Source organism: Cavia porcellus, unplaced genomic scaffold (assembly GCF_034190915.1).
Source record: "Cavia porcellus strain 051 isolate PalLab524CR breed Dunkin Hartley unplaced genomic scaffold, mCavPor4.1 scaffold_3, whole genome shotgun sequence".
Taxonomy (NCBI): domain Eukaryota; kingdom Metazoa; phylum Chordata; class Mammalia; order Rodentia; family Caviidae; genus Cavia; species Cavia porcellus.
Genome location: NW_026947486.1, coordinates 32792234 through 32814356, shown reverse-complemented (window position 1 = coordinate 32814356; position 22123 = coordinate 32792234). Strand labels below are relative to the sequence as shown.

Here is a 22123-nt window from a genome sequence, read left to right as displayed (position 1 = left end):
CAAAGAACCTGGAAAACACCTCTAGCAGGAGAACTCAGCACCCTAGAACCCAGTAAAATATCTTTAAAAAGCACTCAGGAGGTAAGGCCTTTGGACACAGTCTTATTTCTGTCTCTCTAAAATCTACAGCTGAGATATTCTTTCTCCGATGGGAAAGCTCCAATCCCTTTATCATCCTTTTCTCTCTTAGAACAGGCTTTCATCCATCAGAACGTTTGAGTCACTTTTTGTTACTGGAGAGAAACAGGAAACTAGAGGGTGGTAAATATTAATGGAAGCTAGAGAACTTAGGAAGTTTGCTCATGGTTCCAGGAACAGTTTCCTTGTGTGTTCCACCATGTGGGATGGCAGAGAGGAAACACATGGCCTCAGTATTTTACCAGGCAGTGGGAGGCCCAAAGATTCACCACAAGTTTATTTCCTCTTTTCTTTCTTCCCCTTTCCATTTTGGTCACTCAGTGTGAGTACAAGCTGGCCCCTGATTGAATTGCAAAAGGGAGCATTTTAGGCTCTTTTAGGCTCAAATGGGTTTTTGCAAATCATGCTGTTTCCATGTGTGTGACCTAGAGTTCAATATGGCTTTTTGTGCTCATGTTTCTGTTCTCTGCCATACTTTTCTCAGCTTTCTCAATCTTCTGAGAGAAGTTACTACTGTAACTTGATTTCCCACTTGATGATTTACCTATTTTTGTACTAAAACACTTATCTCTTTTCTCCCAATTGGCCTTTTATCTTGGGTGTATTTGGTGAGTCACTTCCTCAGGACCCTGATGCATCCCAGTCCACTTTTCTGCCACATTTGCAGCCATTTTGCCTTCTCATTTGAGTTAGTCATATGTGTCTGCTGCAATTGGTTACCATTTCAGTTCATGTTGTGATTTAGTCATCTGGGTCTGCTGTTTTTGTTGGCTACTTTGGTTCATCCTGTGGGTTTTCTACATGGATTCTTCTATATTTGTGAGCCAATTTAGTTTGTAACATCAGTCAGCCACATGTTTCCACCATGTTTGTTTGCCATTTTCTTTTCTTTTTTTAAACTGTCCTCATGGCCATCAGGAAATGTCACCTTTGTAGATAAGAGCTAGGCCTCTGATTTTAGGGAACATATTTGCCTTCTCTCCTCTTCTGATTTGGGTTAGTTTTTTTCCCTGTTTATTTTCTATGACAGAAATTTAATTTAGAAACATGTTCCTGATTACCTGAGAAGAACAATAGAACAACTGATAACAATGTCAATTCAAGTGCCTGTGAGTATGCAAAAGTATAGCCATTTTTGCATTTAGAAATTTATAAGGTTTAAGTTATTTATTTATTTATCTTTTTGATACAGGGTCTCACTATGTATTTCAGGCTGGTTTTGAGCTCACTTTGTAGCCCAGGCTGGTCTTGAACTTAAGGATCCTCCTGCCTCAGCCTTCTGATAAATTGTGTGTGTGTGTGTGTGTGTGTGTTTTAAATAAACAGGTTTCTATCACCACTCTCTTAAAGAGTACCAGAGTTTTGACTGAGGTAAATGCAAGGTACATTGTTTCTCAAATAGCTAAGGGAACTGCCAGGTGGCCTTACAACCTGATCTAAGGGAAGCCCCCAGAGGGCTTGGCCCTCATTTTTTAAACTTGCTGTTTCTAAGAGAGACCAAGAGAGGGCTCCACTTGATCTCCTGGGCTCAAGTATCTAAAATGTCCCAGAGGAGATTCCTCCCTAATCTCTTGGGAGTTTCTAGGGTAAGGCCCAATGGAGCTCCACCTTTCTCACTAAGAACTCAGTGAAGTATGAAAGCCATTCTAAGAGGGAAGTTTATGGTAGTGAATTCTGACATCAGCAAAACAGATCAAGCTCAAATAAATAACCTAATGATATACCTCAGGGTCCTAGAAAAAACAAGAAGAATCCAAATCCAAAGCTAGAAAAAATTAAAAAAAAAACTATAAAAATCAGAGCAGAAATAAATGAAATTGAAACTGTAAGGCAATGCAATGAATCAAAGTGTTAGTTATTTGAAATAATAAACAAAATAGATAAAACCTTAGCCAATCTTACCAAAATAAGGGAAGAAAAGACTCCAATCCATATAATTAAAAATGAAAATGATGAAATCACAACAGATTCTGCTGAAACCCAAAAGATCATCAACAATTACTTTGAAAACCTGTACTTTAATAAAATGGAAACTTCAGAAGAAATTAATAGATTCTTAGATACATGTGAACTACCAAAGCTGAACAAACTCTATAATGAAGTCAAAAGAAAAGCAGTACACCCAGTCATTCCTGGAAGCAAGAATTACCCTGATACCAAAACCAGAAAAGGACCCTACCACAAAAGAAATCTACAAGTTAGTATCTTCAATGATTGTAGATAACAAAACCCCTCAATAAGATACTGACAAGCAGAATGCAGCAAATTGAAAATACCATATACTTTGGGACCAAGTACAATTCATTCCAGGGACAGAGGGATGATTTGGCATATGCAAATCAAAAAAGAATATGCTACATAAACAGAAACTGGGACAAAAATCACATGATCATTTCAATAGATGTAGGAATAGTATTCAGCAAAATCCAACCTGTATTCATGATAACAATCTTGAAGAAACTAGGTATAGAATGTCTTTATCTCAATTTGATAAAAAGCATCTAAGACAAACCAAATGTCACCATCATAATAAATGAAGAGACTTGAAAGCTTTCTTTATAAACTCAGGAACAAGATGAGGCTGTCCACCATCATCACTCTTTTTCAATATAGCTCTCAAAATATTATCCAAAGCAATTTGACAAGCAAAAGGAGCCAAACATGTTCACTAAAAGAGAGGTGACCTGTTTAACAACTGGTGCTGGGACAACTTGATTTCTACATGCCATAGATTGAACTGAGAACCATATGTCTCACTAAACTGAAATCAAAATGGTTAAAAAATCTAAGTATTTAAAAAATACTTAATGTGCTGTAAGGCAAAATAGATAAAACACAAAGATATAAGCATACACAAAGTCTTTCTGAAAAGAACTCTGGTTGGACAGGAATAAAACTAAGAATTAACTAAGAGTATCACATCAAGTTAAAAAGTTTTTGCATAGCAAAGGAAACTACCAATAGTGAAACAACAACCTTCAGAATGAGAAAATATTTTGCAAGTTACTCATCAGACAAAAGGTTTATGTGTGGAATATATAAGTAACTAAAAAAAATTAGACCACCCAAATTTAAAGACCCAATCAAAAATGGGCATCTAAAATGAGACACTTCTCAGATGAATAAAAGTAAAGGGTCAATGCATGAAAAAAGGTTCACTAGGACCCGGGATTTAGCTCAGGGACATAAGTGCCTGCCTGGCAAGTGCAAGGTCATGAGTTTGATCCCCCACACCAAAAAAAAAAAAAAAAAAAAAAAAAAAAAGGTTCATCATTACTGGCCATTCATGAAATGCAAATTAAAACAACACTGAGATCACATCTAACTCCAGAAATAATAGCTGTCATCAAAGCAACCAACGACAAATGCTTGGAGAGGCTATGGGGAAAAAGGAAGACTTTTTCACTGTTGAAGAGAATGGAAACTGGTACAATTACCATAAAAATCAGTATTGAGAGTGATCAAAGGACTAAAACTAGTAGAAGTTCCATTTGACCAAGCTTTTCCCCTTCTAAGTATCATCATGAACTAAAGGCATTATATCATAGTGATGTGCACATACGCATATTGATAACAGAACAATTTATAATAACTAGATCTTGAAAGCAACTTATATGTACATAAGTATATGAATAAAAATGTATTTATAAGTAATGGAGTACTATTCTGTAACAAGGAGAAATGTGAATCATTTTTAGGTATATGAATGCATCTTGAGATGATAATGTGAAGGGAAGTAAATAAGGCACAGAAGCTTGAATATTGCATGGTTTCTTTTGTATGAGAAGCTCAACAGATAAAGTGAAAGTAAAAGACACACAATAACAAAAAAATACTATTGTAATTCACCATGCACAATTTATCTAAAAGTTTTTCTTGATTTAGTATAATATTCTTCTATGTTTTTTATGATTTTTGTTTGTTACTCTGGCTGCTACTCTTGTGTTAATGATAATTAACTTGATAAACATTCACACAATTGGATGAGTGTAATTCTTAGATCATGGCTTGCCACATAATTTGAATATTTTGCAGGATAGTTATATTTCTAAGAATATGAATGATGCTCTATTTAAAAGAAAAATAAAGTATAAAATAATGGAATTTAGATAGAAGCAATAAAATAAGGTAGAAATGAGACAAAATATATCTTTCCATTTCTTTTTCTGTTTTATAATCTTTAAATACTGTGTTTAAACACTGTTCAAACACTGTGTTGGAGCTCTGTGTGTAGGCATGTTAATGAATTAAGGAATGCCTGTGTTTATCTCCCCTACATTTACCTTGCATATTCCATCCCCTGAACCCCATCCCACTTCAAGATGAAAGATATTGAGATAAGAGTAGATGAAGGAATTTTCAGAGTTAATAGAGGCAATGAGTTGCCAGGTTTTTACAATGCTCAGTTCCAGATCCTATACAGGACATTTAAAGTCTTCAGCTATTGTCCTAAACCTGTAGTCATCTCCAATTCCAGGAAAAGCAGAGCCTACAGTAGATCACCCCATGATGATGTCACTGCCTCCAAGCAGGAGAACTTACCCCACAATAGAAACTGAGGCACCTCTCCATACATAAACAAGAACGGTATCTCACAGGAAAAAAACATTTTCCTCAAACTTAAGGTCTCCTTTAGTGCTATAAAATCATGCCTGAGATAATCAATCCAACTCTGCCTCACATCAGCTAATTCATAAATATTGACTTAATGCTTTTGTAAGCCAGCCAGTCTGAATCCTTGCATCAGAATGAGTCTCTTCTGGTTATTCAAACTGGAATCCTTTTCCTGTTCTCCCTCACTTTCCAACTCTGCCCAATAAATCTGCTTATGCTTCTAAAAGTGTGTTGTTAGGAAGTGGGACTTAGAGGCAAGTCACTGGGGCATGACTACATCTTCTCTTCCCTCCTTGCTTCCTAGTCACTACATTGTGAATAATCTTTATTTTCCCAGGCATTTCTGCCATACCCTTCTGTCTTGGAATCAGTCAATCATGAACAAAAAGTGTGAACCAAAATAAAACTCTCCTCCTTTAAGATGTGGGTGTTGGGCATTTTGTCACATTGATGAAAAAACACTCACTAAAGCTAAGATACTCACTTTCAATCAAATGTAAACATTTCTCACCTCATCCTTGTGTACTTCATTGTATTTTCCAAAGTGCTGTCACATACAGCACCTACTATTTCTTACCAGTAATTAATTTCATTTTACAGCTGGTGCAGATGCACAGAGAAATGTAGTAGTCTGCCAAAGATCACAGCACCTTGGAGGTTATGTTTAATCTTCAATCACCTCCCAGTTTATTATGTTTATTGCACATGTTCCCATTTGACCAGCAAATCCTAGCTAATATGTCAGAGTGGCTACATCGTGTTTGACATTTTTCATAACCCCTAAATTACTAACCCATTTAATACTTGTGACAATCCTGGATGGCAGATATTATCATCATTACAAGGTAAGGAAGCAGACACAAGAGTAAATGGTTTGGTCAAACTCAAAATGGAGAAAATATTTGAATAGAAGTAAAGTGGTTCTGGAGAATATGTCAACCAACTATGCTATGCTAACCTCTCAGAGTTTAGTTCCTTTCTTTAAGAAAACGTTTTGGAATAGTAGTCTGGAATTTAGACAACTGGCATCTAGGTCCTGCCACCAGAATTAAAACATGTTACATGATATTACACACTCTGGCCTTTTTCCTCTTCTGTGACATCTTGGAGCAACTAAACAAGCTGCAAGTAGCTTGCTGGCTATCCATACTGAATGATGGCCAATTGCTGCTTGAGACAAAAGTAGCATTCTTAAATTTTTAAATATGTGGGAAGTGTTTTGGAAATAACTGTGGTCTATGGACTTTATTGGAGAAGAATCCAGAATAACTACTCAAGTCTTGTATTGTCCCTTGTCCACTCTTTAGTCATGCATATTTCCAATTTCAGTCCCTGAAAACATAAAATGGCCAACCTTATCCTTCTGGAAGAAGCATAACTCTGCTAGGGAGCCAATAGTCCTTTGGCACAAAAAGAATCTTGAAAGGTGAACCAGATACATTACAATGATGTTCCATGATACTGTAGTTCCGTTTCAGTCCCTGCAATCTTCACATTCAATTGGAACTGGTAATTTTTTTTGGCCAACAGAAATTCCAGAATTATGTCACTTCCTCTGCATACTTAATGATTTCCAAAGAACATTGTGTAGTCTAGCCCTAGCTTTTGGGAGCTCTCTTCCCAATATCATGAAGTAAAATCTGTATCTTGGGTGGAATTGTTTGTGGAAGATTCATAATATTTTTATGTTTAGGCTCAGCCAAACCATTGGAAACCTTGGTAGTAAAGGTCATGTACATAATATTTTCAAATTACTTCTGCATTTTTGAAGGCTAGCATGTAATGTTATGACTGTACCAGTCCAGAAAAAATAATGCTGCATTTCTTTAAATCTCTATCTAATCCCTATCTCATTAAGGGCCAAGGAATTTTCCCACATTACAAAAAGCATGTGAGTGCCCTGGAAACTGGGCAATAATATAATTTTTTAAAAATGGAATTCCTGCATTGTATTGTTTAGCAATTATTAAAGACAATCTTTGATTGTAGATCTCCCAGCCACACAGAGTCTCTTTTCTGAACTTTAGTATGGAAAGTTTCATACCCTGGCTTAGGTTAGTAGGAAGATTATGGGTAGGCTACCTTGAAGAAGATAGAAATGGAAAAAGTTTGAGGAGAACAGAGATCAGAATTAGGAGGGAGATGAGGCTGTTTTTCCTGAAATTAAGGGCTATTTAAGGCCTTGGGTTTCCAAACACACAGGCTTCCTCTCCTCTCTCTCATTATAGTTACACAATTTTAGCTATGGTTTTCCACACTGGCAGAAAATTAACAACTCATCTTACACTTGATTATATCTGTGTTTGGTGACCTCTTCAGTGGGAAGGGGCTGACAGTCCTTGAATTGGGCAACATGGGGGAAAGAAGTAATTATTATACTCACTTCACAAGGAATGATAATAATTGGAACTCAGGATTCAACAGAAAGTTTAGTATAAAACATCTTTTTCCTGTGCTTTAGCCTGCTCCTTAGGTACTTGGGCTTGCTTCTTAGCTGCTTTGGCCTGCCTTTTTTCTGCTACCTTGGAATGAACAGTTCTTCTGTAGACTCTCCCACCATAGTCTTTCTGTCTTGAAACTAGCTGATGAAATCTAAAACCCGAGACAAAATAATCTCTTTCTCTTTAAATTGTACGTGTCAGATATTTTGTCTCAGTGACAGCAAAGTCATTTATATACCTCCATTATGTATTCAAACTCTGAGACAGCTCTTCAGGTTTCTGCAAATGCCCTTCTGATCTTCTTTCTAAAAGAGAAAACAGGAATTAAATTTTATTTCCTTCTCCACCCAATGAAGTTTAAGTACTTCTGGAAAACCTAATGCTCCTTCGGCCAGAAACTTCCAGGTATGAAGGAAGCAATTTTACTGGTGTTATATAATCATAGCCCCACAAAGTGGGAGGAGGAAAATAAGATCTCAGAAGCTTCTGAAATGTCTTAAAGGAGGTCTTTTTTGTGATGATTATCACAACTGAGGCAGCATTCTACCTTAATAATACACCAATGTGATTACTGCTCTGGAACCTCTCAACTGTATCATACCTTTCCTTCCTTCCATGACCTTTCTTCTTCCTTCCTGTCAGACAACAATTTCTTTAACAAATCCTTGGGATTGAAAAACAGTCTTGGTCTCTTGATATTTTAAGGTCCCATTTGTATTGGAATGGGTAAAGTTCCAACTGTTTTTCAATGACAGGGATGGAAGCAAGGATAGGCTTAAATAAAAGACACAAGACCTGGGGCCGAATCTCAGTGTTAAAGCATTTGTTAGCATGTGTAGTGTTCTGAGTTTTACCTCCACATGCTGGAGGTACTCTATACCCTATTTCTGTGGATTGTAATATGAGACATGTTTTTTTTTTTTTTTGTCTTTTTCATTTTTATCGGTACCAGGGATCGAACTCACGACTGCCTGCTTGTAAGGCAGGTGCTTATGCCCCTGAGCTAAATCCCCAGCCCTGAGACATGTTTTTAAGGATGGTTAGGTGTGCCACTGTTTGCTCAGAAATTTCTGACCGATTAGGGGAAGTATTATCCACAGGCTTCAGAGTTCTGTCCTGTCCACAGAATACCATGTCACTAGGAAGTGAGTCATTGGTTGTCCATGGAGTCTAAGGCTTGGTCTTGACCTGCTTCTGGAGAAGTTGTTTATCATGTAACTTGGTTCCTCATTTTAAGCAGTCATGTTTTAGCTCACTTCTTGGGCATCTGTAAATTTTTACTGTTTTCTGGATATTCTTCTTAGCTTAAGGAGTAGATAATAAGCTATAGTCAGGTAAAGCTGCTTTCAGGAAACTGTCCAAGACCACTAGTTTTGCTTCTCATTACTTCTAGTTAGTGCATGCTTCTTGGGATTCTGCATTTTCTAGTCTGTTGTAGTCTTCACACTGGCACCATTAATGCCATCTTTGACTTCCTGAAGACACAGTTCAAGCTCCATATACAGGTAAGCACTGGGGGAATTATTGGTCACTATTCCCAGGGGGAAATAGTAGCTCCATTCAGCTGAATGGGGAGCTTGGCAGTATTGAGGGGATAGGACATAAAGACTCATAGTTATGCCCAACATGAAGCACAGGATCAGCACTGCAAATGGAATAAAACAATGTGACTAAGAAACTATGAAAAGGTTGTCTCCAAAGGATTAATTGGAACACAAAAGGAGGTAAGGAGTATGGCAGGCAATGTTGCCAACTTTGTGCATTTCTCCAGAGACCCAACATGGGCTCGCTTCTAGAGAAAGTTGAGGTCCAAGCCCTTAACTTAGAGGCTTGTGTTATAGTAGAAGTCACGGAAGAACATAAAAGGTGTGTGGAATGCAAGTGAGAGCATCATAGATGAATGTAAATTAACTGTTATTTTTCCCAGGACTCAGTGCACTGGTCTCACTAATACAGTAGGTATAAAAGAGGTAAAGCAAATCTCAGATTCTGCCCATATTACTAAGCATGTCTGTACGCACCATTGTCACCTTTGTATCTGTTAGGGCCCTGCATATTTACTCATTTATTTTTTATTTTTGTCTTTTTCCTTTTTATCGGTACCAGGGATCGAACTCGCAACTGCCTGCTTGCAAGGCAGGCGCTTATGCCGCTGAGCTAAGCCCTGCATATTTAGCCCTACTCACAATGATCTCTGCTTTGTAAACTTAGCCTACACCTACAGCTAAATGTGACCTATAAATTTTAAGATACAATGTGATCCAGGTGTGTAGAAGGGAGTGGGGAAGAGATACAGACATCGTGAGGAAAGAGGCATGTTCTCCTGGGAGTCAGTGAAACATATACTGGGAATTTATGAGACAGTTCTAGACTAAATTTTCCACTATCTTACTATATGACTTCAGGCTGAAAACTACCTTTACTGAGGCCTTCCTGTAAGTTAAAGAGGGTAGACTAGAAAACTAAGTTCAAGGATCCTTTATATATAACAACATCAGTACATTGTGAGAAGATTGCAAGATGTCTCTAGGTTCCAAGGTTACCTGGGGGCATAATTATATACTTGCTCCTCAAATCTTAGTTTCCTATGTATCTCCTCTACCTATGGGATGGTGCCCTAGCTGAGTCTGTATTTTATCTATTGTTCATTGTTTTCTTTTACTAATCAGATTTTATAGATACATTTTAGATATGCATAATGATCACATTAATTATAGAGAATTTGTATCTGTACATGATATAACTTGATTCTTTTCCTCCTATTCTCCTAGCTTCCCTTTGAACCCTCCTCCCTCTCCATTTACAAAAGTTTTGTTTCCATTTTTTTCCTGGTTTTCTTGTTTTTTTCCCTTTCATCTCCTTTCCTATGCCCCCTTTTTTGTTCCCTCCCTCATTTGAACATTTTCTTCTTGTTTCACAATCTGTAGTATTCATTGTGCTCCTTTGTTTACACTTTTGGTTTCTCAGCTCTATGAAGATCTGAGAAGCTATGCATTATTTACACATGTGTGTCTGATTTGTTTCATTCAAGAATATATTCTCAAGGTACATGCATTTACCTAGAAATGTCTTGAATGTATCTTTTATGGCAGAGCAGTACACCATTGTGTAAAACAACACACTTTCTTTTATCCATTCAGCTGTTGATGGGCTGTTTTCAAGATTTGGCTGTTATAAACTGTATCACTATAAACATAGGTATACATATAATGCTGTGGTTTGATGCATTTAATTGTTTCAGGAATACTAAAGAGGAGAAGAGCTGGTTCAAATTGAATCTGTGGTCCTGGTTTTTCGAGAATCTTCCACACTGATTTCCACAGCGGTTGCACCAGTTCACACTGCTAACAACAGTGGACAAGCATTCATTTTTCTCCAGAGCCTCACCAGCATTTGTTATTTGTTGATTTCTTGGTAATAACCATTCTTTCTGGGGTGAGATGGAATCAGTATTGTTTTAATTTGCATTTCTCAAATGACTGGTGATGTTAAACAGTTTTTTTATAAATTTATTTGCCAGCTGTATTTCTTCATCTGAGAATTATATGTTCATCTCAAATGCTCATTTTTTGATTGGGTCCTTAAATTTGGGAAGGGACTGAATTTTCTGAGTTCTTTATATGTTCTTGATACTAATTTTGTCTCTAAAAGCAGCTAGTAAAATTTTTTTCCCAGTCTGTGGGTTGTCTTTTCATTATGTTGGTGGTTTCTCTTGCTTTGTAAAATCTTTTTAATAAGATGAGATCCCAGTTTTTGATTCATTATGATAGTTCCTGTGTGACCAGGGCTTTGTTCATAAGATCTTGGCTACACAAATGTAGCCAAGGGTTCTACCAATTCTATCTTTTAGCATCTTTAATGATTTTGCTTTATTTAGATCTTTGATCTGTTTTGATTTCAGTTTAGTGCATGGTGAAATATATGAGTCTAATTTGAATCTTTGGCATGTTCAAAGCCACTTTTTTTCCGGTGCTATTTATTAAAGAGGTAGTCTTTCTTCCGGTGAATGTGTCTTGCACCTTTGTCAAAGGTGAGGTATGTCTGAAGCTGCTTCTGCATCTTCTAATTAGTTCCATTGGTCTTTGGGTCTAGCTTTTTTTTTATTTATTTTTTTTTGCCAGTACAATGCTATTGTTGTCACAGTAGCCTTGTAGCATAACTTCAAGTCAGGCATCGTATAGCCCCTTGTCTTGCCTTTGTTTCACAGAGTTGTTTATGCTGTTTAGATGTCTTCTGGTCACAAAATAATTTTAGTATTGCTTTCTTTTATTCTATAAGATATGCTATTGGTATTTTGATCAGAATTGCCTTAAATCCATATAAAAATTTTGGTATTATTACCATTTTTAGTCTATTGGTTCTTCCTATCCAAGAACAAGGGATATATTTCCATTTGTTTTTATTAAATAGAGGGAAAAAACAGAAAAAAACACAAAAGAGACAATTGACAAAAAACCCCAAACAATAACAATATAGGCTTTCAAAACAAGATGATAGGAATTTAATATTAGTTGTTTTATTGCATGTCATTATCTTCAAAAGAGTTGCTTAGATTATCAGATATAGACAAGCAAAATTGATGTAATTGTATAAGTATTAACCATTCTTTTCCAAAAACCAATAGAATTAGCAGTATAATCATCTTAACTATCTTATGTGTATATATGTATATATATACAATTTATATACATAATTTGTGCATAGGCATATGTTCAAATATATACAATTTATATACATAATTGGTGTATATACATATGTACAAATTTATATCTTATTCCTTTTACCTTCCTTTTTTCCTCCTTACCCCATCTCAGTTACTTTTTCCCTTTGAGCAGTTTCTTACACCTATACAATATTTATTGTAGATTTTGGATCTTATTTGCTCTTTCAGTTTCTTACACTAAGGAGACAACAAAGTATTTACAGATGTGAGTTTGATTTATTTCACTTATGAGTATGGGCATAAGTAGCATCCATTTACTTACAAAAGCCTCTATACAACACTTCTTTATAGCTGAGTAGCACTCCATTATATAAAAATACCACATCTTTTTTTATCCCTTCCTTGATTGATGGGCACTTGGGTTGTTTCCAAGATTTGGCTATTACAAATTGTTCTCCTATAAATATGGTTGCACATACATCTCTGTAGTATGATTTTTTGAATTCTAGGAAAATACTCAGAAACAGGAAAACTGGGTTAAATGGGACCTCTAATCCTAGCTCTTTGAGGAGCTTCCACACTGATTTCCACAGTGGTTCCACCAGTTTACATTACCACCAACAGTGAAGAAGAGTTCCTTTTACCCCACAACCCCTCTACATTTGTTATTGCTTGATTTCTTGATCTTGGCCATTCTTTCTGGAATGAGATGGAATCTCAGTGTTTTTTTTTAATTTCAATTTCTCTAATGACCAATGATGCTGAATACTTTTTTCACATATTTGCCACCTGTATTTCTTCATCTGAGAAGTGTATATTCATCTCAGATGCCCATTTTTGGATTAGATCTTTGAATTTTGAGGGCTTGACTTTTCAAAATTCTTTATATGTATATGTTCTAGATAGCAGTCCTTTGTCTGAGGAACAGTAGTTGGTCAAGGTATTTTCCCAAATGGTCCGTTTTCTTTTCACTCTATTGGAGATTTCTTTTGACACTAAGAAGCTTTTTAATAAGAAGAGATCCCAGTTGTTGATTCTTTGAAGGATTTCCCACATTGTTTGATTTTTATTCATGAATTCTCTGCCTACTTCTATGACTTCAAAACTGGTACCTACTTAGTCTTCCTGCAGATTCAATGTTTCTGTTTTTAAGATTTGGATCTTTGATTTATTGTGACTTTAGGTTAGTGAATGGTGATAGATAGGGGTCTAGTTTTAGTTTTTGGCATATGGAAAACCAGCTTTTTCAGCAATGCTTTTTAAAGAGGCTATTTTTCTTGTGAACATTTTTGGTCTCTTTATCAAAGATGGTGGCTGAATATGTTTGTAGTTGTGGCTATATCTTCTTGTATTCCAGTATCATGCTAATTTTACCACAGTAGCTCTGTAGTATAATTTCACATCAGGGATTTTGATGCCTCCTGCCTTGCCTTTGTTGCCTAGAATTGGCTTTTCTCTTCTAGGTCTCCTCTGCTGACAGATGAATTTTAAGAACAATTACTCTAGATCCATGAGATATTCTAATGGTATTTTGTTTGGAATTGTGTTAAATCTATATAACTATTTTGGCAGAATGGCCATCTTCACAATGTTTGTTCTTACTATTCATGAACAGGAATGTCTTTCCATTTTCTAAAATTCTCTTTGATTACTTTTTTAGAGTACTGTAATTTTAAATGTATCAATTTTTATTTCCCTTGTTATATTAATTCTTAAGTATTTAATTTTTTTGGATGCTATTGTGAAAGATGTGTTTTCCCTTATTTCTCTCTCAGCAAGTTTCTTGTTTGTGTATAGGAATGGTATTGATTTTTGAGTGTTAGCTTTGTACCCAGCTACACTGATGAATTAGGTCATTAAATCTAAGTCTTTCAATGGAGTTGGAAGAGATCTTCTATGTAGAGTATCATGTCATCTGCAAATAGTAATAATTTACCTTCTTCCTTTTCTATCTTTATTCCTTTTATTTTTCTCTTATGTCTAATTGCTATGGCTAATATTTCCAGCACTATATTGAAGAGAAATGATGCTGATAGAGATCCTTGTCTTGTTCCTGAATTTAGGATGAAAGTTTTCAGTATTTGCCTATTTAGTACAGTGCTGGCTGTTGGTTTATCATGTATGCCTTTTATCATATTGATATAAAGATGATCTAATTCCAATTTTCCATAGGAATTTTTTTTATCATAATGAGTGTTGGATTTTGACAAAAGCTTTTTCTGCATTTATTGAGATAATCATTGGATTCTTACCTTTGACTCTATTGATATGGTGTATGATAGACATTTGTATATGTTGAACCACCCCTGCATTCCTGGGATGAATCCCACTTGATCATGGTGTTTAATCTTGATGATTTGGTGCATTCTGTTTGCCTGTATTTTATTAAGGATGTTTGCATCTATGTTCATTAGGGAGATTTTACTGTAATTTTCCTTTTTGGTTGTTCTTTCTCTGGCATTGCTATTAGAGTAATACCTTCTTAGAGGAATGAGTTAGGGTGACTTGCTTCCCTTTCAATTTCATTGAAGTGTTTAAGCAGTGTTGGCATTAAATATTCCCTAAATTACTGTAGAATTCATCAGTGAATCCATCAGGATCTGGGCTTTTCTTTATTGGTAAGGTTGTCAGTTTCAAGTGAAATTGGGTTGTTCAGCCATTTTACATGCTTTTGATCCAGCTTTGGTAATTCATGTTTCTAGCAATCTGTCCATTCCTTCTGTGTTATCAAACCTATGAGAGCAAAGGTTTTTGAAGTAGAGATTGATGATATTCTATATTTCCATAGGATCTGTAGTGATTTTACCCTTTTCATTCTTTATTTGCATGGATTTAACTTTTCTCTTTCCTCTTTTTGTTAAGGTTGGCTAAGGCTTTATAAATTTCCTTTCTTTAAGAACCAACTCTTCAATTCATTAATTCTCTGTATTGTTTTCTTAGTTTTGGTTGTATTGATTTCTTCTATGATCTTTACAATTTCCTCTTTTCTTGGGATTTGGGTTTGACTTGCTCTTCTTTTTCTAGAAGTCTGGTGTGCAGCATTAGGTTATGTTCATTTAAATTTTCTGATTTGAGAGTGTACCAGTGTAATTTTTTCTCTGAGGCCTGCTTTCATTGTGTCCCACAGGTTCCAATAAGTTCTATGTGCATTTTTTTTCAATTCTAGATATTGTTTAATTTCTTCTGTGACCCATTGGTTGCTTAGGAGAGTGTTATTTAATTTCCATGTGCTTATGTGGTTCTTGTGATTTTTTTGTCATTAATTTCCAATTTTATTGATCTGTGATCAGATAATATACATGGGATTATTCCAGTGCCTTTGCATTTACTTAAGCACATTCTGAGGGCAAGTATGTTTTATTTTAGAGAGTGACTCATGTGGAGCATAATGCATATTCTGATGTTGAGTTGAACACTTTCTACATACGTACTACACCCATTTGTTCACAAGTTTAATTCAGTTTTGTCATTTCTTTGCTGATTTTTTGTTTAGTTGATCTGTCTCTGTGAAATGCAGGGGTGGTTCAACATATACAAATGTCTATACACGTGTGTTAATTTGCAACCTGTATTACTTCTTTATTGATTTTTCATGTATATTAAGACTTATCTTACATAATTGGGTGCTTCCAAGTTTAGCGCATATACATTTATGATTCTTTTTTTATGTTAAAAAGATTAAGATAAAAGAGGTCATAACAAAACAGATCAGAAGAGAACAATTTAAGCAACACAGTGTCTCACCACAAGACAACTCAACATAGCAGTAGCTACCATAATATCTCTTTCCTTGATATATTTGAGTATACCTTCATATACTATAGTATCAAACATAACAAAATAATACAAAACCATTCAAGAGAATGAAAGTATTACAGGGCATTCAGAACCAACTAACAGAAAATGAACAATAGTTACTATATTATCTCCTTGTCCATAAAAATTTTGTTTATATTATCACATATATTAAAATAAAAAGATGCAACATGATAGAACCAATGGAAACAGAAGAACAAAAGCATGGTAAGACATCAAAGCAAGATGATATTACATCATCAATGGCTGCCATAATGTCTTGTTTTCTTCAAAATAGCAGTTCATACCATCACAGAGAATAAAATCAAACAACCCAGAATAAAAATATTCCAACTAATAAATGAAAACATTATAAGGCAATATAATGGAGACTCATGATTACCATATACTTTTATGTATTCTTACCATTTCTTACACTAGGGAGACTATACGATATTTATACATGTGAGTTTGATTTACTTTGTTATGGCTATGGTCTCAAGCTGTGTCCATTTATTTATAAATATCTCAACGTGATCATTTTTTATAGCTGATTAGTACTCCATTGTATAAAAACCCATAACATTTAATCAATTCCTCAGTTGAGGGACACTTAGGTTGTTTCCAAGATGTGGCTATTACAAATTGTACTTCTACAAACATGGGGGCACATGTATCACTGTGTGCACAGTATGATGTTTTCAGGTCTTCTGGGAATATGCCTAGAAGTGAAATAGCTGGATCAAATGGGCCTGTCAATCTCAGCTTTTTGAGAAATCTCCAGACTGATTTTCACAATGGTTGCACCAGTCTATACTCAGACCAACAGTGCAGGAGAGTTCCTTTTTCCCAACAGCCTCTCCAGCACTTGTTGTTGGTAGTTTTCTTGACCCTGGCCATTCTTTCAGGAGTGAGATGGAATCTCAGAGTGGTTTTAATTTGCATTTCTCTAATGCCTAATGATGATGAACATTTTTTCATGTATTTATTTGGCTTTTGTATTTATTCATCTGAGAACTATATTCATCTCAGATGCCCATTTGTAGATTAGATCTTTAAATTTTGGGGGTCTGATTTTTTTAATTCTTTATATGTTTTAGACAGAAGTCTTGTCTGAGGCAAAGTTCACTAAAATTTTTTCCCAGTTTGTTTGTTTTCTTTTCACTGTGCTGGAAATTTCTTTTGATGTGCAGAAACTTTTTAATAAGATGTGATCCCAGTTATTGATACTGGGAAGTATGTCCCTTGTGAATTAATTCTTGTTCATGAATTTTCTACTTACCTCTATGTCTTCAAGGTTTTTACCCAATTTGTCTTCCAATAGATTTAGTGTTTCTGTTTTAATATTCAGATCTTTGATCCATTTAAATTTTAATTTAATACATGGGGATAGGCATGGGTCTACTTTTAGTTTTTGGCATACAGAGAGCCAGTTTTCCAGCACCATTTATTAAAGAGACTGTCATTCTTTCAGTGAACATGTATGGCCCCTTTATCAAAGATAAGTTGGTTAAGTTTGTGTATAGTTGTGGTTGTATCTTCTAATCTATTTCATTGATCTTCAGCTCTGTTTTGATTCCAGTACCGTGTTGATTTTACTATAATTGCTTTGTAGTATAACTTCAAGTCAGGGATTCTGATACCTCCCACCCTGCCTTTGCTGCTTAGAATTGTCTTTGCTATTCTAGGTCTCTTCTGGTTTCAGATGAATTTTAGGAGTGATTTCTCTAGATTTATGTCATAGTTTATGTCTGTGTCACCCAGGCCTCATGAGTTTGCATTATGTATTTGTGATTGGTTCATTGTCTAGTGCTTGGATTGATGGTGTCAGTGCTCCACTCACATAGGGGTGGAGCCAGGATATGATGTAATGGCAGGAAGTAGGTGTGTCTTGCTCTTTGCTGGTTCCAACTTGCTGTTTGCAGCCGCCATAAACTGCAGCCCAGCCATGCCCGCCTGTCTTGGAGCCAACTGAGTGTGGACTGAAACCTCCAAAAACTGTAAGAAATAAACGTTTCCTTTCCCAACTTGGGCATCAGGTATTTTGTCTCAGCGATGAGCGTATGGTAACTAAGACAATCTATGAGGTATGTTTTTGGTATTTTTATTGGGATTGTATTGAATCTGTATAACAGTTTTGGGAGAATGGCCATTTTCACAATATTTATTCTTCCTATCCATGAACAAAAATGTCTTTCCACTTTCTGAGATCCTGTTCAGTTTCTTTTTTCAAGGTATTATAATTTTCCCTGCATAAATCTTTCAGTTCTTTTGTGGGATTAATTCCTAAGTATTTTATTTTTCTTGGATGCTAGTGTAAAGGATGTGTCTTCTCTTATTTCTCTCTCAGTGATTTTTGTTGATAGTGTATAGGAATGTTATTGATTTTTGAGTACTGGTTTTGTATCCAGCTACATTGCTGAATTAATGGAGTTTTGGGGGTCTTCTATGTAGAGTATCAAGTCATCTGAAAATGATAATTTAACTTCCTCTTTTCCTATCTTTACACCTTTTATTTCTCTCTCGTCTAATTGCTCTGGCTAGTATTTTCAGTACTATACTGAATAGGAGTGGTGATAAGGGACATCTTTTTCTTGTGCCTGATTTTAAGGCGAAGGCCTTTAGTTTTTGGCCATGTAATATGATACTGGTTGTTGGTTTGTCATAGACGGGTTTTATCATATTGAGGTAAAGACCATCTATTCCAATTTTCTGTAAGGTTCTTATCACAAATGAATGTTGGACCTTATCAAAAGCTTTTTCTGCATCTATAGAAATGATCATGTGATTCTTATTATTGGGTTTATTGATATGGTGGTTTACATTTATTGATTTATGTATGCTGAGCCATCCCTGAATGCCTTGGGATGAATCCCATTTGGTCATGGTGTATAATCTTCTTGATGATTTGCTGCATCTTATTTTCCAATATTTTATTGAGTATTGTGTTCAAGAGAGACTGGCCTGTAGTTCTCTTGTTTAATTGAGTCTTTTTCTGGTTTTGGTATTAGAGTAATATTTGCTTCCAGGAATGACTTAGGAAGGATTGCTTCCCTTTCAATTTCATTGAAGAGTTTGAGGAGTGTGGGCCTTAAGTCTTCTTTATACTTCTTGTAGAATTCCGCAGTGAATCTGTCTGAGCCTGGGCTCTTCTTTGTAGGTAAGGACTTAATTTTGTTTTCAGTTTCATAAATAGAAATTGGATCATTCAGCAGTTTTACATCTTATTGACCTAGCTTTGGTACTTCATATGTTCCTAAGAATCTGTATATTTCTTCTGTGTTATAGAACCTATGATAGTAAAGGTATTTGAAATAATTGTTGATGATCTTCTGTATTTATACAGAGTCTGTAGTTATTTCACCTTTTTCATTCGTTATTGCATGAATTTGAGCCCCTCCATTTTTTAAGCTAGGGGCTTATCAACTTTATTTATTCTTTCAAAGAACCAACTCTTTGATTCATTGATTCTTTGGATTGTTTTCTTAGTCTCTATTGCATTAATTTCTGCTCTGATTTTTATAATTTCCTCTCTTCTTTTGGCTTTGGGTTTGAGTTACTCTTCTTTTTCTAGCTGACTGAGGTGTAGCATCAGGTTATTTATTTGTATTCTTTGTGTTTTCCTGATGTGGGAACTTAGTGCAATAAATTTTCCTCTGATGACCACTTTCATATCATTCCACAGATTCCAGTATGTTGTATTTGTACTTTTATTTGCTTGTAGGTATTGTTTAATTTCTTCTTTAATTTCCCCTGTGACCCACTGATTGCTCAAGAGTGTGTTATTCAATTTCCATATGTTCATGAGATTTTTGCAGTTTCTTTTATCATTATTTTCTAGTTTTATGGTGCTATGATGAAGTAATGTGCATGGGATAATTTCAACTCTTTTTTCATTTATTTAAATAAATTCTGTGGGCAAGTACATGGTCTATTTTAGAGAATATTCCATGTACTGCTGAGAAGAATGTGTATTCTGATGCTGTTGGATGGTATACTCTGTATATGTCTATCAAGTCCATTTCCTCACAGGTGTGATTCAGTTCTGTTTTTTCTTTGCTGATTTTCTGCCTGGTTGACTTGTCCTTTGGTGTCAATGGTGTGTTAAGGTCCCCTGTTATAATTGTGTCATTGCTTATTTGATATTTCATTTCTATTAATACTTATTTTATATAACTGGTTGCTCTTGAATTTGGTGCATATATATTTAAGATTGTTATTTCTTCCTCTTGAAGTTTTCCCCTAACCAGTATGTAATGACCTCCTTTATCTCTTCTGAGCATTCTTGGTTTGAAGTTCACATTGTCTGCAAACAGAATAGCTACCCCCACCTTTATTTGGGTTCTTGTTGCATGAAGTATTGTTTTCCATCCTTTGACTTTCAGTCTGTGTGTTTCCTTTTGGGTTAGATGGGTTCCTTGTAGATAGCATATGGTTTAATGTCATTTCTTGATCCATTCTGCCAGTCTGTTTCATTTAATTGATGAATTGAGACCATTTATATTAATGGTTATAACTGTTATATGTTGGTTTATTGTTTACATTTTATCTTTCTGCTGTTTCATCTTTATCTTTCCATTCTGTTTAATTGTCTCCTTTGCTTAGTGTTTTTTTTCCTGAGTGTATCTAAACTGTCTTTCAGTATTATTTGCAGGGATGGGCTGGTGATCCTGAATTTCTTTAGATGTTCTTTGTCATGGAAGTATCTTATTTCTCCATCTATTTTGAAGGACGGTTTTTCAGGATATGTCAGTCTAGGTTGGAAATCATTTTCCTTTAGGTCTGAAATACTTCTCTCTCAGTGACTTTGTTATTTTAGTACAGGAGTGCTACTGATTTATGAGTGTTAACGTTATATCCATCTATGCTTCTGAATTTAGTCATTATATCTAGAAGTCTTTGGATGGAGGTTTTGGGGTTCTCTATGCAGAATATCATGCAATCTTCAAATGATGATAATTTAACTTCTTTCTTTCCTATTCATATTCTTTTATTTCTTTATTTTGTTTAATTGCTCTTGCTAATATTTCTAGAAAAATATCAGATAAGATAGGTGGCAGTTGACATCTGTGTCTTCTTGATTTTAGAGGAAAAACTTTCAGTTTTTTTATCATTTAGTAGGATGGCAGCTATTGGTTTGTCACAGATAACTTATCAGATTGACATTAAGAATACCTATTTCAATTTTCTGTAGGTTTTTCAGGCATGAATAGGGATTGGACTCTGTCAAAAGGTTTTCTACATTTACTGAGATAATCGTAGATTTTGCCCTTGCCTTGGGTAACATGGTATACTATATTTATTAATTTATTAACTTATGCATGTTGATACACCCCTGCATTTCTCAGATGATTACTACTTGATCAAAATTGTGTAATCTTCTTGATGATTTGCTAGATTCTGTTTCTCAATGTCATATTGAGGATATTTGCATCTGTGTTCATTAGGGAGATTGGCCTGTGGTTCTCTTTCTTAGTTGGGTCCATCTCTGGCTTTGATTTCAGGATGTGGTATTGTACAAGAATAAATTTGGAAATGTTGTTTCCCCTTTGAATTACATTAAAGTTTTTGAGATGTAGGGGAACTGGATCTTCTTTAAATTTCTTATAGAATTCAGCAGTAAATCCATAGGACCTGCCGGTTTCTTGTTTTTTTTTTTTAATAATTATGTCTTCAATTTTATTGATTGATATTGGTTTATTTAGAGTATTTATATCTTCTTGATTCAGCTTTGTATTTCATATGTATCTAGAAATCTGTCCAGTTATTCTGTGTTTTCCATCTTATCAGAACACAATTTCTTCAAGTATATGTGTGTGTGTGTGTGTGTGTGTGTGTATATATATATATATATATATGTCATAGATTTGCAAATACAGAGGAATATGGTAACAGAAGAGCCACAAATTCTCACAGATCTCCCAAGGCAGAGCAAGAAATACCAAAGAAGAATGAAAACAAATACCAGGTAGCAGTACTCTTTGAAAAGTTCATATAAGGCATGAAGACATTAGCTGAGTTCTAAAGGAAATGAACCAAAAGATCATAACAATTTACTCAGTATACCCACAGAAAAAGTGGGGGAAATGATTAAAAACTAAATAAGCTAACAAAAACTGTTCGAAATTTGAATGACAGTGTCAACAAGGACATAGAATCCTAGAAAAGTTGTCAGAGGGAAATATGTGAAATGAACAAGTATGTAAAATTCATAAATTGAAAAAATGACCAATGTGAAGACAGACTGAAATTGAAAGCAAAATAGTGAATTATGATGAAGTACTCAAAGAAACCACAATTAAAAATAAGAAAACAAAAAGTATTATCCAATTAGATGGCAATAAACTCAGCAATCTGAAGCTCATTGGAATGAAACAAAAATTAGAAGATAACACAGATGGAGTTTGAAACATACTTATAGCAATCATAGAAGAAAATTTTCCAAATAGAACAGTTTAAAATACATGTAAGT

The 22123-nt window shown here is 35.1% G+C and overlaps 1 long non-coding RNA gene across 1 annotated transcript in view; it reads left to right on the top strand.

The window, feature by feature from the left end:
• Positions 1-7203: 7203 nt before the first annotated feature.
• The window catches only part of LOC134475446 (uncharacterized), a 29938-nt gene continuing 15018 nt past the window's right edge, over positions 7204-22123 (top strand). The window contains exon 1 of the long non-coding RNA XR_010046573.1: positions 7204-8698. This is a non-coding gene — a long non-coding RNA (uncharacterized LOC134475446). The remainder of the gene's footprint in view (positions 8699-22123) is intronic.